Source organism: Chrysochloris asiatica, unplaced genomic scaffold (genome assembly GCF_000296735.1).
Source record: "Chrysochloris asiatica unplaced genomic scaffold, ChrAsi1.0 scaffold00230, whole genome shotgun sequence".
NCBI lineage: Eukaryota > Metazoa > Chordata > Mammalia > Afrosoricida > Chrysochloridae > Chrysochloris > Chrysochloris asiatica.
This window is the reverse complement of record NW_006408748.1, coordinates 1,087,368-1,098,487: the sequence shown is the minus strand read 5'-3', so window position 1 is coordinate 1,098,487 and position 11,120 is coordinate 1,087,368. Positions and strand designations below refer to the sequence as shown.

General features: G+C 39.5%; 1 pseudogene; it reads right to left on the bottom strand.

Moving 5' to 3' along the window:
• Positions 1-9,068: 9,068 nt before the first annotated feature.
• On the bottom strand, positions 9,069-9,703 carry LOC102824794 (annotated as a pseudogene).
• Between the last annotated feature and the right edge of the window lie 1,417 nt (positions 9,704-11,120).

The following is an 11,120-nucleotide window of genomic DNA, read 5'->3' as shown; positions in this document are numbered from 1 at the left end:
AAGAGCACAGCCTTCTATATGGATTACATCTCAATATCAAGAAAACAAAAATCCTCACCACTGGACCAATAAACAACATTCTTATCAATGGAGAAAAGATTGAAGTTGTCAAGGACTTCATTCTTCTTGGATCAACTATCAACATTCGCAGAAGCAGCAGTCAAGAGATCAGACGACGTATTGCATTGGGCAAATCTGCTGCTCAGGAACTTTTTAAAGTATTGAAGAGCAGAGATGTCAGCTTGAGGACTAAGGTGCGCCTGACCCAGGCCATGGTGTTTTCAATAGCCTCATATGGATGTGAAAGTTGGACAGTGAATAAGGAAGATCATAGAAGAATTGATGCCTTTGAGTTGTGGTGTTGGAGGAGAATACTGAAAGTGCCATGGACTGCCAAAAGAACGAAGAGATCTCTTTTGGAAGAAGTGCAGCCAGAGTGCTCCTTGGAGGCCAGGATGGCTAAGCTTCATCTCTCATACTTTGGACATATTGTCCGGAGGAAACAGTCACTGGAAAAGGATGTCATGCTGGGTAAGGTGGAGGGTCAGAGAAAAAGAGGAAGACCCCTAATGAGATGGATTGGCCAGGTGGCATCATTGATGGCGTCAAGTGTGGCAGCGGTAGTGAGGTTGGCCCAGGATCGGACATTATTTCGTTCTGCTGTGCATGGGGTCGCTATGAGTCGGTTCTGACTCGTTGGCACCTGACAACAACAACAAGCAGGTTATGAGAGTTCCAACCTTACCACATCCTCACTAGCATTTTCTTTCTTTTTTTTGGTCACTGTTATTGCCAGGGTGCAATGATATCTCATTGCTGTTTTAATTTACATGTCTCTGAAGGAGCTCTGGTAGCGTAGTGGTTACGAATCGGGCTGCGAACCTCAAGGTCAGTGGTTCGAAACTACCAGCCGCTCTGCGGGAGAAAGATGAGGCTTTCTACTCCCGTAAGGATTTACACCCTCGGAAACCCTGTACAGGGTCGCTATGGGTCGGCTCCGACTCGAAGGCACTTAACAACAACAACAAAGGTTTTATAGGAGTCCTGGTGTGGTTCTGTGGGTTAATACGCTGTACTACAAAGTTGTTTGAACTGCAAGGTCAGTGGTTCAAGCTCACCAGCTGTTCCTTGGAAACCCTATACAAGGTCGCTATGGGTGGGGACCTACTCGATGGCATTTAACAACAACAACAAAGGTTATAAGGAGTCCTGGTGTGGTGCTGTAGGATAAGCAGATGATTACAAGGTTGGTTTGAACCGCAACTTGGAAGTTCAAACTCACCAGCCGCTCCTTTGAAACCCTATATGGGATCACTGTGAGTCGGAACCGACTCAATGGCATTTGACAACAACAACAACAACAAAGGTTTAAATAGAGTCCTGATTTGGTGCTTTGGAGAACCCATGAACCGGTAGCAGAAAGGTTAGCCGTTCAAACCCACCAACTTATAATGGCAAGACTTTTCTTCATGGATTTAGTTGGCCAACAGAATATCTTCTTTGGTGAAGTGTCCTTGTTCTTGGTCCATTTTTAGCTTGGATTGTTTGTCTGTTTGTTGAAATTGTCTAGAAATATAGATATTTGTTCCTTGTCAGATATGTTATTGCCACTTTTCTTTCCAGTTCTCTTTTGGAGAAGTCTTTTTTTATTCAGTTAGTTACGTTTTCTTGTGAGAATGTTGGTATGAGCTGCCCTTGAGTTGGTTCCCGACTCATGGTGACCCCAAGCACAATGAAACAAAAGATGACTTGGTTCTGTACCACCCTCAGGATCCATTGCTGAGCAGGCTATTGGGATCCACAGGGTTCCATTGGCTGATTTCCTAGTTTGTCTTAGTCTGGAAGTTCCATGGAAGCCTGTTCAGCATCATAGGAAATGCAAGCCTTCACTGCACCTGAGATGCTTTACCTGGGAATCTAACATAGGTCTCCCTAGGGGAAGATGAAGGGTTTTCACTGAACCACAAACATCTCATATTGCGGCAATAAAACCAAACTAAACCAAATCCTTTGTTGTGGAGTCAAGTCTCACTTGTAGTGATCCATGCGACAGAGTAGAAGTGCTCCAGAGAGCTTTCTTGGCTGTAACCTTCAAGGAAACATATTAACAGGTGTTTCTTCCTTGGCATTTCTGGTTGGGTTCAAACCATTAGGGCTAAAACTCTAGGGTGGTAGGGTTAGCCACCCAGGGACCTGTATACTGTGAGAATAGGAAGGAGGGTGGATCTACTCATTGAAGTTGATCCTTGTGAAAGTGGCAATATTCTTCCACAATATGAACATGGAGGTTGTGTTAGTGACCTAGCAGCTGTGCCTGTCCTTGCAACAGTGGCCCGGGCAGTGGTGGTCTCTGATTCCTTCTCTAGTGTTCTGTTATTTCTGTGACTCATCCACCCTCCATCCTGTACTTCTCTTTATACTATTTTTTTGTTTTTGTTTTTACTTTTAATTGTGAATTGGGTGGGGCTTTATAGAGCAGTTCATCAGTTTTACATTCAACAAATCAAGAACACTTCGTTTCATCTCACTGATCACAATCCTCAGTGTAACATCATTGATCCCACTTTCTCTCTTTGTGTCTTGTTTCCATTATTCCTCCTTTCTTGACTCTTCTGAACTTTGACCTTGCATTAATGCTGCCCTTTTGATCTCAAATAGTTGACCATTCTATGGTGTGTGTACCTTACTAGTGTTGTTGTATGCCCTATCAACCTATCTATTGCTTGGCTGAAATTTGAGCCACAGAAGCAGAGAAGTCTTTTTGATGAACATAAGTGTTTGATTTTTAGGCGGTCCCATTTATCTAGTTTATTGATGATTGTGCAATTTTAATTATGTTTAATATTCTATTTATGCCCTATCTTAGGCCAGCAGTGCGGTGAATAATTTCATATGGTTCTTCTATCCATAATCTTTGTAACTCCCACCAAACACTGTTGTTGTTGTTTTCCCTAATGGATCTGGGTACAAATAGGTGGGAGAAGGTGCTGACAGGACTATGAGACTCAGATACGGTTGTTAACAGGGCTAATTGTGATTATAAAAACTTGGAACTCTAATAGGGGTATAAAATGAGCTGTCTCAGAAGCAGAAATGGGGAATTTTACTACTATCGAAGAAGAGCCAGGAGGGAAGTATGTCCCTTGAACCTAAAGATCCCTGTGAATTGAACTTCCTCAACCTAGAGGCAGAAAGCTATGACACTGCAGTAGTGACAGAGGAGCAACAACTGCAAAACCAAGAGCCAGAGCACAAGACAGAGGGTTGGACTTCCTTGCCCATGGAGTAAGTAAAGCTGAGTGACTGTGGACAGGAGGCTGGTTTGCAGAGTGAGGTGCCTCCGAGCACTTAATTGGAGAGCTAGGTTTACTGACCATGGAGCTAGAGTTAAGTGCCTTCCGGCTGAGCTTATAGTGGAGTGTTGTGCCCTGTGAGCATTGTCAGCAACCCTAAAAGAACATTGCAAAATTGTCCGTGGACCAAACTGAGGAGAGGCTGTTCTGACGGGAAGAATTGTACCCTTTTAACTCAGTAAACTTTAACTTCCCTAATAAACCCCATGTCTGCGAGAATAGTACCTGAGTTCTGTGTGACAGTTGCAATGAATTATTGAGCTCAGCTAAGTAGAAAGTATTGTTGTGGGGGAGATGATTTTGATGCTTATTTTTTTTTTGCAGGGTACCTTGCAATGTACAATTTTTTCATGCATTATCTTTATAGTTATAGGTTTTAAATTTAGATCTCTGTCCATTTTGTGTTTGGTGTTTGAGATGGATCCTGTTGAATTTTTCTCCACATAGCTATCCAGTTTTGCCAGCATCATTTGTTATAGATTGTGTCTGCCCCATTTAATGGACTTTAGCCCTTAGTTGAAGATGATCTTGATACTTGACTTTGTTTTGTCGAACTGCCCTGTGAAATTTTCTGTTCAGCTCTATTACTTCTTTATTTCTTCCTGGCATTTTAGCTTCTCTGTGCTCAAGAGCAGCTTTCAAAGTCTCGCCTGACATCCATTTTGGTCTTTTCTTTGTTTCCTGTCTTTTAAATGATATTTGGCTCTTGAAGAATTGTTTTAATTTTCTTCAGCTTCTGCCTGAAATTGCTTATGAGTAATTGATGATATATCCTACAGATTGCCCTGGCCTTGTTTTATTGGATGATATTGGACTTTTCTACCATCTCTTCCCACAGATGATAATGCTTCAAAGTATGGGTATTGCAGAATACTTAATTGTGCTCATGAGGAACCTGTATACAGAACAAGAGGCATTTATTAGAACATAACAAGGGGATACTGGAAGGTTTAAAATCAGGAAAGGTGTACACCAGGGTTGTATCCCTTCACCATGCTTATTCAATGTGTATGCTGAACAAGTAATCCAAGAAGTTGGAACATATGAAGAATGTAGCATCAGGATTCTATGGTAAAATATTGAATGATGCAGAAAGCATCAAAAGAAGGTAAAAGGAATACACAGAGTGACTGTACCAAGAAGGAATCGTTGATATTCATTCATTTCAAGAGATAGCATATGATCCAGAGTCAACGGTACTGAAGGAAGAAGTTCAACGTTCACTGGAAGCATTGGTAAAGGACTTGGCTCCAATAATTAATGGAATACAAATAGAAATCTTTCAACAAACTGATACAGCACTGGAAGCTCATCTATGCCAAGAAATTTGGAAGACAGCTACCTGGTCAGATGATTGGAAGAGATCCATATTTGGGCCCATTCCAAATAGAGGTGATACAATGGAATGTGTAAATCATTGGATAATATCATTAATATTACAGGCAATAAAATTTTGCTGAAGATAATTATAAAATGGTTCCAACAGTACATCAACAGGGAACTGCCAGAGGTTCAAGCCGGTTTCAGACGAGGACACAGAATAAGAGGTATCATTGCTGACATCAGATGGATCTTGGCTGAAAGCAGTACCACTAAGCTGTTTTCCTATGCGTTATTGACTATGCAAAGGCTTTCGACTGTGTGGATCATGCATGGATGACATTGGAAAGACTGGGCATTACATATCACTTAATTGTGCTCATGAGGAATTTGTACATAGACCAAGAGCCAGTTGTTCAAACAGAACAAGGGAATGCTGTATGATTTAAAATCAGGAAAGGTGTGTGCCAAGGTTATATTCTTTCATCAGACTTATTCAGTCTGTAAACTGAGTAAATAAAGCAAGAAGCTTGAACATATGAAGAAGAATGTGGCATCAGGATTGGAGGAAGACTCATTAGCATTTGTGATATTCAACCTTGCTTGCTGAAAGTGAAGAGGACTTAAAAACTTACTGATAAAGATCAAAGAGTACATGTTGGGGACATACGCAAGTACTGAGATGTTGTGGCCCTGTGACAACATGGACGAAAATCCAACCCCGGGGCCCTTCTCAGGATTACGAGCCATGGACCTGACGTCCTGGGTTCAATGATTTTTGCGAACTCACTGGTTGGCTACCTCTGTATTATTTTCTTTGGTCCTAATATTGTTCATTCTATGCTTCTAACTCCAGTAATTGTAGCTTCTGAGAAAATGGTTTCTTTTACAATGCCTCTCTTAATGCCTCCACTGTGTTGGCAGTGCGTGGAGTCCTGGGAACAAATCTTTCTGAGGAACAAGCGATAGCCACCTGGGATGAATGTCAGAACTGCTCCTTATTTGATTATTCAGTTGTGTTTGATATCCATGAACAATAATGGGTTTGAAACCCCATTTTAGAGCTGAGGCAGTAAAAGTTTCCTCAGATAATTCAAGAAAGGCTAGGAACAGGTATATTGGGAATATGAGAAAAGGTTTTTAGAGAAAAACTACCCAAGGTTTGTAAATAAAGTGGAATGGTAAATTCTGGGAATGTTGGATTAGAGGATAATAGTGGCAGCCCCATTAAACCACCTCTGAATATAATCAGTTTAACCCAGATGCTCTCCTTTCTCCTGAAGGTATAAAGAAATGTGATAATTGAGAACAATGTAGCATTTTAGATATAGATAAATGAAGCCCGGTGCCTGAGATCTTGCTCACAAACAAAAGTTTGCAAAGTGTACAGAGACAGCTTGGCTCCTTTCAGGAACCTTGCTTTATGTTAAGTATCCTTAAGAAACTGCACGTCGCTGCTCTAGATCATTTAAGCCTAAAAGTTAATATATAAAAGCTTGATTGAACCTTTTTTTCTGTAAAAATAAAAATGTTAGATTGTTATGAAAATATCTTAAAAGTTGTTCCTGTGAATCATTATGTCCTGTTTTGAATGATTAATCACATTTCAGTTCTGTATCCTATTTTATCTAAAGAATCACATCCTCCCTTTGTGAATTACATCCTTCCTTTATAACAAATCCCTCCCTAAAAAAGAGAATAAAAGACTGAGGTAGAGTGAGTTCTGTGTGCAATGCTAGGCAATATGTTTGCAGATCTGCCTACCTGCCAGCTTGCATCATATCTGTGTGTCTGTCTTTTTTGTATATATTTCATCTCTCTCTTTCTCTATCCCTTTCGCCGCCAGATCTCCCTTCTTCGTGACACCCACAGTTCAATGTCGAGGCTGGACCCCGACATAGGACCTCAACAAGTACAGCAGAATGAAGTTCTCAAACTTTATTTTGCTTGGATCCACTATCAATACTAATGGAAGCAGCAGTCAAGAAATTGAACAGATGTATTGCATTTGGCAAATATACTGCACAAGACCTCTTCAAAGTGTTCAAGAGCAAACGTCCTCAGTTTGAGGACTAAGGTGTGCCTGACCCAAGTCATGGTATTTTCAACAGCCTCTATGCACAAGGAATAAGGAAGACCATAGAAGAATTGATGCATTTGAATTATGGTGTTGGAGGACTATCAAAAGAATAAACAAATCTGTGTTAAAGGAAGTACAATCAAAATACTTCTTGGAAGTTAGGATGGCAAAACTTCGTCTCACATACTTCAGACATATTGTCAGGAGGGCCAGTCCCTGGAAAAAGACAACATGGTTAATAAAGTGGATGGTAAGTGAAAAAGAAGGCCACCAAGGAAATGCATTGACACAGTGTCAGCAGCAATAGGCTCAAATGTAACAATTGGTGCAGGATGTTTTATTCTGTTGTGCACTGTGTCATTATGAGTCTATCCAATTCAACAGTACCTAATAATAGCATGTTGAGGAGTTTCCCTTCTATTTCTATTTTGAAATTTGAGGAATTTCCCTTCTACTTTTTTTTTGGCTGAGATTTTGTTTTTTTAAATCAGGAATACGTGATCAACTTATCAAGTGCCTTTTATGTGCCAATTGCAATAATTTTGTGATTCTTCTGTTTTATTTATGTGGTGGATTATATTGATTTTCTAATGTTGAGCCATCCTTGTATACCTGGTTATGAATTCCACTTGTCAATATGTCTTTTATATATATATTTTTCAATTTTTGTTGAAAATTTTTGCAACTGTATCTATGAGGGATATTAGTCTGTAAATTTACAGTCTAGTTCTTGCTTGGCTTTGGAATCAGGATGATACTTGCTTCACAGTAGGAATTTGGTAGAATTCCTGATTCTTCTATGTTCTGAAATAGTTTAAGTAGTAATATTGGTGGGAACTCTTCTCTCAATATTTGGTAAAATTCTCCAGTAAATCTGTGTGGATCAGGACTTTTTTTTGGGATAGAAGTTTGGATTTTAAAGTTACCCATTAAATCTCTACATTTGTTATGGGTTATCTCAGTTTGTGTTAGTGTAGCTAGGTAATGAGTCTAGAAATTTACCTATTTCCTCTGGATTTTCAAATTTGTTGGAGTACACTCTCACAGTATTCTATTATGACTCTTTTAATTTCAGTTCTGTTGTAATTTCACCCATCTCATGTCTTATTTGGGTTATTTATTTCTTCTCCTGCTTTGCTCTTGTCAACTCGGTCAGGGGTTTGTCAGTTTTCCTGATCCTTCCAAATAACCTACTTTTGGTCTTGTTGATTTTCTATTGTTTTTCTGTTTTCTGGTTCATTTATTTCGGTTCCAGTCTTCATTCTGTCCTTTCATCTGGTGACTGTGGACTCCTTTTGCTGCTCTCCCTGTAGTTGTTTGAGTTGTAGGGTTAATGTTTTGATTTCAGCCTTTTTTGGTGTATGAATTTATTATTGTAAATTGACCTCTAAGCACTTTTTTTGCTGTGTCCCAAAGGTTTTTGGTATGTTCTGTTTTCTTTCTTGTTTTATTCTAGGATTTGTTTTTTTATCCCTAATTCCTTCTATTACCCGGTAATTCTAAAGCAATGTGCTAGTCAGTTTCTATGTATTTTATCCACCCCCCACCCGACTTGCTCTTCATGCTTCTGACTTCTACTTTTATAACGCTGTGATCAAAGGAAATGCTTTGTATTATTTCAGTGTTTTGGATTTTTATCGAGGCTTGTTTTGTGGCCAAAAGTGTGGTCTATTTTGAAAAATAATCCATCTGAGTTGGGAAAACAATGTATACTTCACTACTATTGGGTAAATGTTCTATATCTGTCTACCAGGTCAAGTTGGTTGATTGTGTATTAAGATCTTCTGTATCTTTGTTGAATTTCTTTCTGGTTGTTCTGTCCTTCACTCAAAGTAGCATGTTGAAGTCTCCTACTGTCATTTTTTTTTTTTTTTTTAAATTGTATTTACTTATAAGCATTCAGAATGTCAACAAAACAGCTGCAACTTTTTTGTTTGCAATTACAGAGTGATATTCAGTTAACAGAACAATTATTTCGTATAAGCTGCATCAGACAAATGAAGATGAAAAACAAAACAAAAACTACCATCCCCATATATAACTAATTTGTGTTGTGCACCTGCTTTAAATTTCCATGCCAATTTACGACCCCCATACTGTACCAGGCAAGGTTAGTGGCTATTGAAAATACCACCAGGACAGGGCTAGCTAAAGACACATTCGGTAGTGTGTTAACGATACAAATAAAGACACTGTACAGTTTAAAAACAAATCTTACATTTCAATTTTTTTTTTCTTTAAAAGGAGTGAGTTGTGTACAGGGGGGTTAAATGCTTTATAGGCAAAAAAACAAACAAAACTGCGCTAGAACCACCTTATTCATCATCATCTTCTTCTTCATTTTCATCCTCTTCGTCTTCCTCCTCTTCTTCATCTTCCTCCTCTTCCTCCTCTTGCTTCTTTTTCTTGCTTTTCTCGGCCTTGACGACTCCCTTTTTGGCTGCATCGGGTTTTCCTTTAGCCCGGTAGGCAGTGATATCCTTTTCATTCTTCTCCTTCAGCTTAGCAGCCTTCTTCTCATAAGGCTGCATGTCATCGGCAGCGGTGTTATTCCACATTTCTCCCAGTTTCTTCGCAACATCACCAGTGGATAGGCCAGGATGCTTGCCTTTGATTTTGGGACGATACTCGAAACAAAACAAGAAGAAGGCCAAAGGAGGTCTCTTGGGTGCATTGGGATCCTTAAACTTCTTTTTGTCTCCCCTTTAGGCGGGATATAGGTTTTCATTTCTCTTTCATAACGGGCCTTGTCTGCCTTTGCCATGTCTTCAAATTTTCCTTTCTCTTTAGCAGACGTGGTCTTCCACCGCTCTGAGCACTCTTTGGAAAATTCTGAAACGTTGACTGAAGCATCTGTGTGCTTCTCTTTGTGCTTCTCTCGGCAGGTTTGCACAGAAAATGCAGAGGATGACATTTTGCCTCTCGGCTTCTTAGGATCTCCTTTGCCCATGTTTAGTTATTTTTTTTCCGTCCACGAGGCACAGAGTCCGCCCAGTGCCGTCCGGCTCTGCCTGGCCCGGCGCTGTCTCTATGGAGCTCAACGTACTGCAATGGCTGTGAGAGCGCCAGACGCAACCTCCTACTAGCATTTTGGAATTGTCTGTTTCTCTTTTCAGTGCTGTAAAAGTATGTTTCATGTATTTCGGAGATCTGTCAATCAGTGCGTGCATATCTGTCTATTGTTGTTATGTTTTCTTGCTGGATTGAGCCTTTAATCATTACACAATGTCCTTCCTAATCTTTTATGGTGGATTTTGCCTTAAAGTTATTTTATCAGAGATTAATATTGCCACTTCTGCTCTTTCTTATTGTTTGCTTGATATATTTTTCCATTCTTTGAGTTTTAGTTCATTTATATCTTTGTGTCTAAGGTGTGTAGACATTATATTAATGGATCATTTTTTTTTTGAGAAAAAAAATCCTACCACTCTCTGTTTACTAGTGTATTTAAGCCATGTATACTCTGTGCAGTTATTGGTAGGTATGAGTTTACTACTATCATTTTGTTGTTGTTGTTAGGCATCATTGAGTCAATTCTGACTCATAGTGCCCCTGCGCAAAATAGAATGAAACACTCCCCGGTTCTGCATCATCCTCACTGTGGTTACTATGTTTGAGCCCATTGCTGCTACTCCTATGGCACTCCATCTCTTTGGGGGTCTTCCTCTCTTTCACTGACCCTCCTCTTTACCTGAACATTATTGTTGATTTTGTGTTTAACTGAGTCTTTTTTAAATTTTGCTGAACAGATTTGTTAACTTTTGTTAACTTTGTTGACTTTGTCTATGGCTACTTTGAAATTTGCCTTTATCTTCTTGAGTTTAAAGCGATCTTTCATTTTGTGTTATTGCCTTGAATTCCTGTCCATATTAACTTTCTATAACTACAGGATTTAATTCTCTCTTTTTGTTTTGATGCTTTCCCTCATTGACAGGTTGTTCCCTGGTTTCTTTATCTATTTATTTTTCTTAAGAAAATGTTTTTATTGTGGTGAGTGTGTACGTTAACAAAACATTTGCCATTTCAACATTTTTTACCTGTGCACCTCAGTAACAGTCAGTATTTTCATCATGTTACCTAACCATCACTGTTGTTTCCAAATGCAAAAGCTGTGTGAACTCACACAGTGAGGTGAAGTCCTTGTGGTGTGGAAGAGAAACAATGTCCCTGCCATATGCCTGAGCATAGGGCTAAATAGATTTCAGATTAGATGCAGAGAAGTTTAGGGTTTAAAGTCTGAAAGGGGCAAAATCAAAACACCATATCCATGGCTAGCGAGTCAATATCAACTTAAGTGACCAAATAGGATGGGGTAGAACTCCTCCACAAGACTTCCAAGGTTGTGATCTTTACAGAAGCTCACTGCC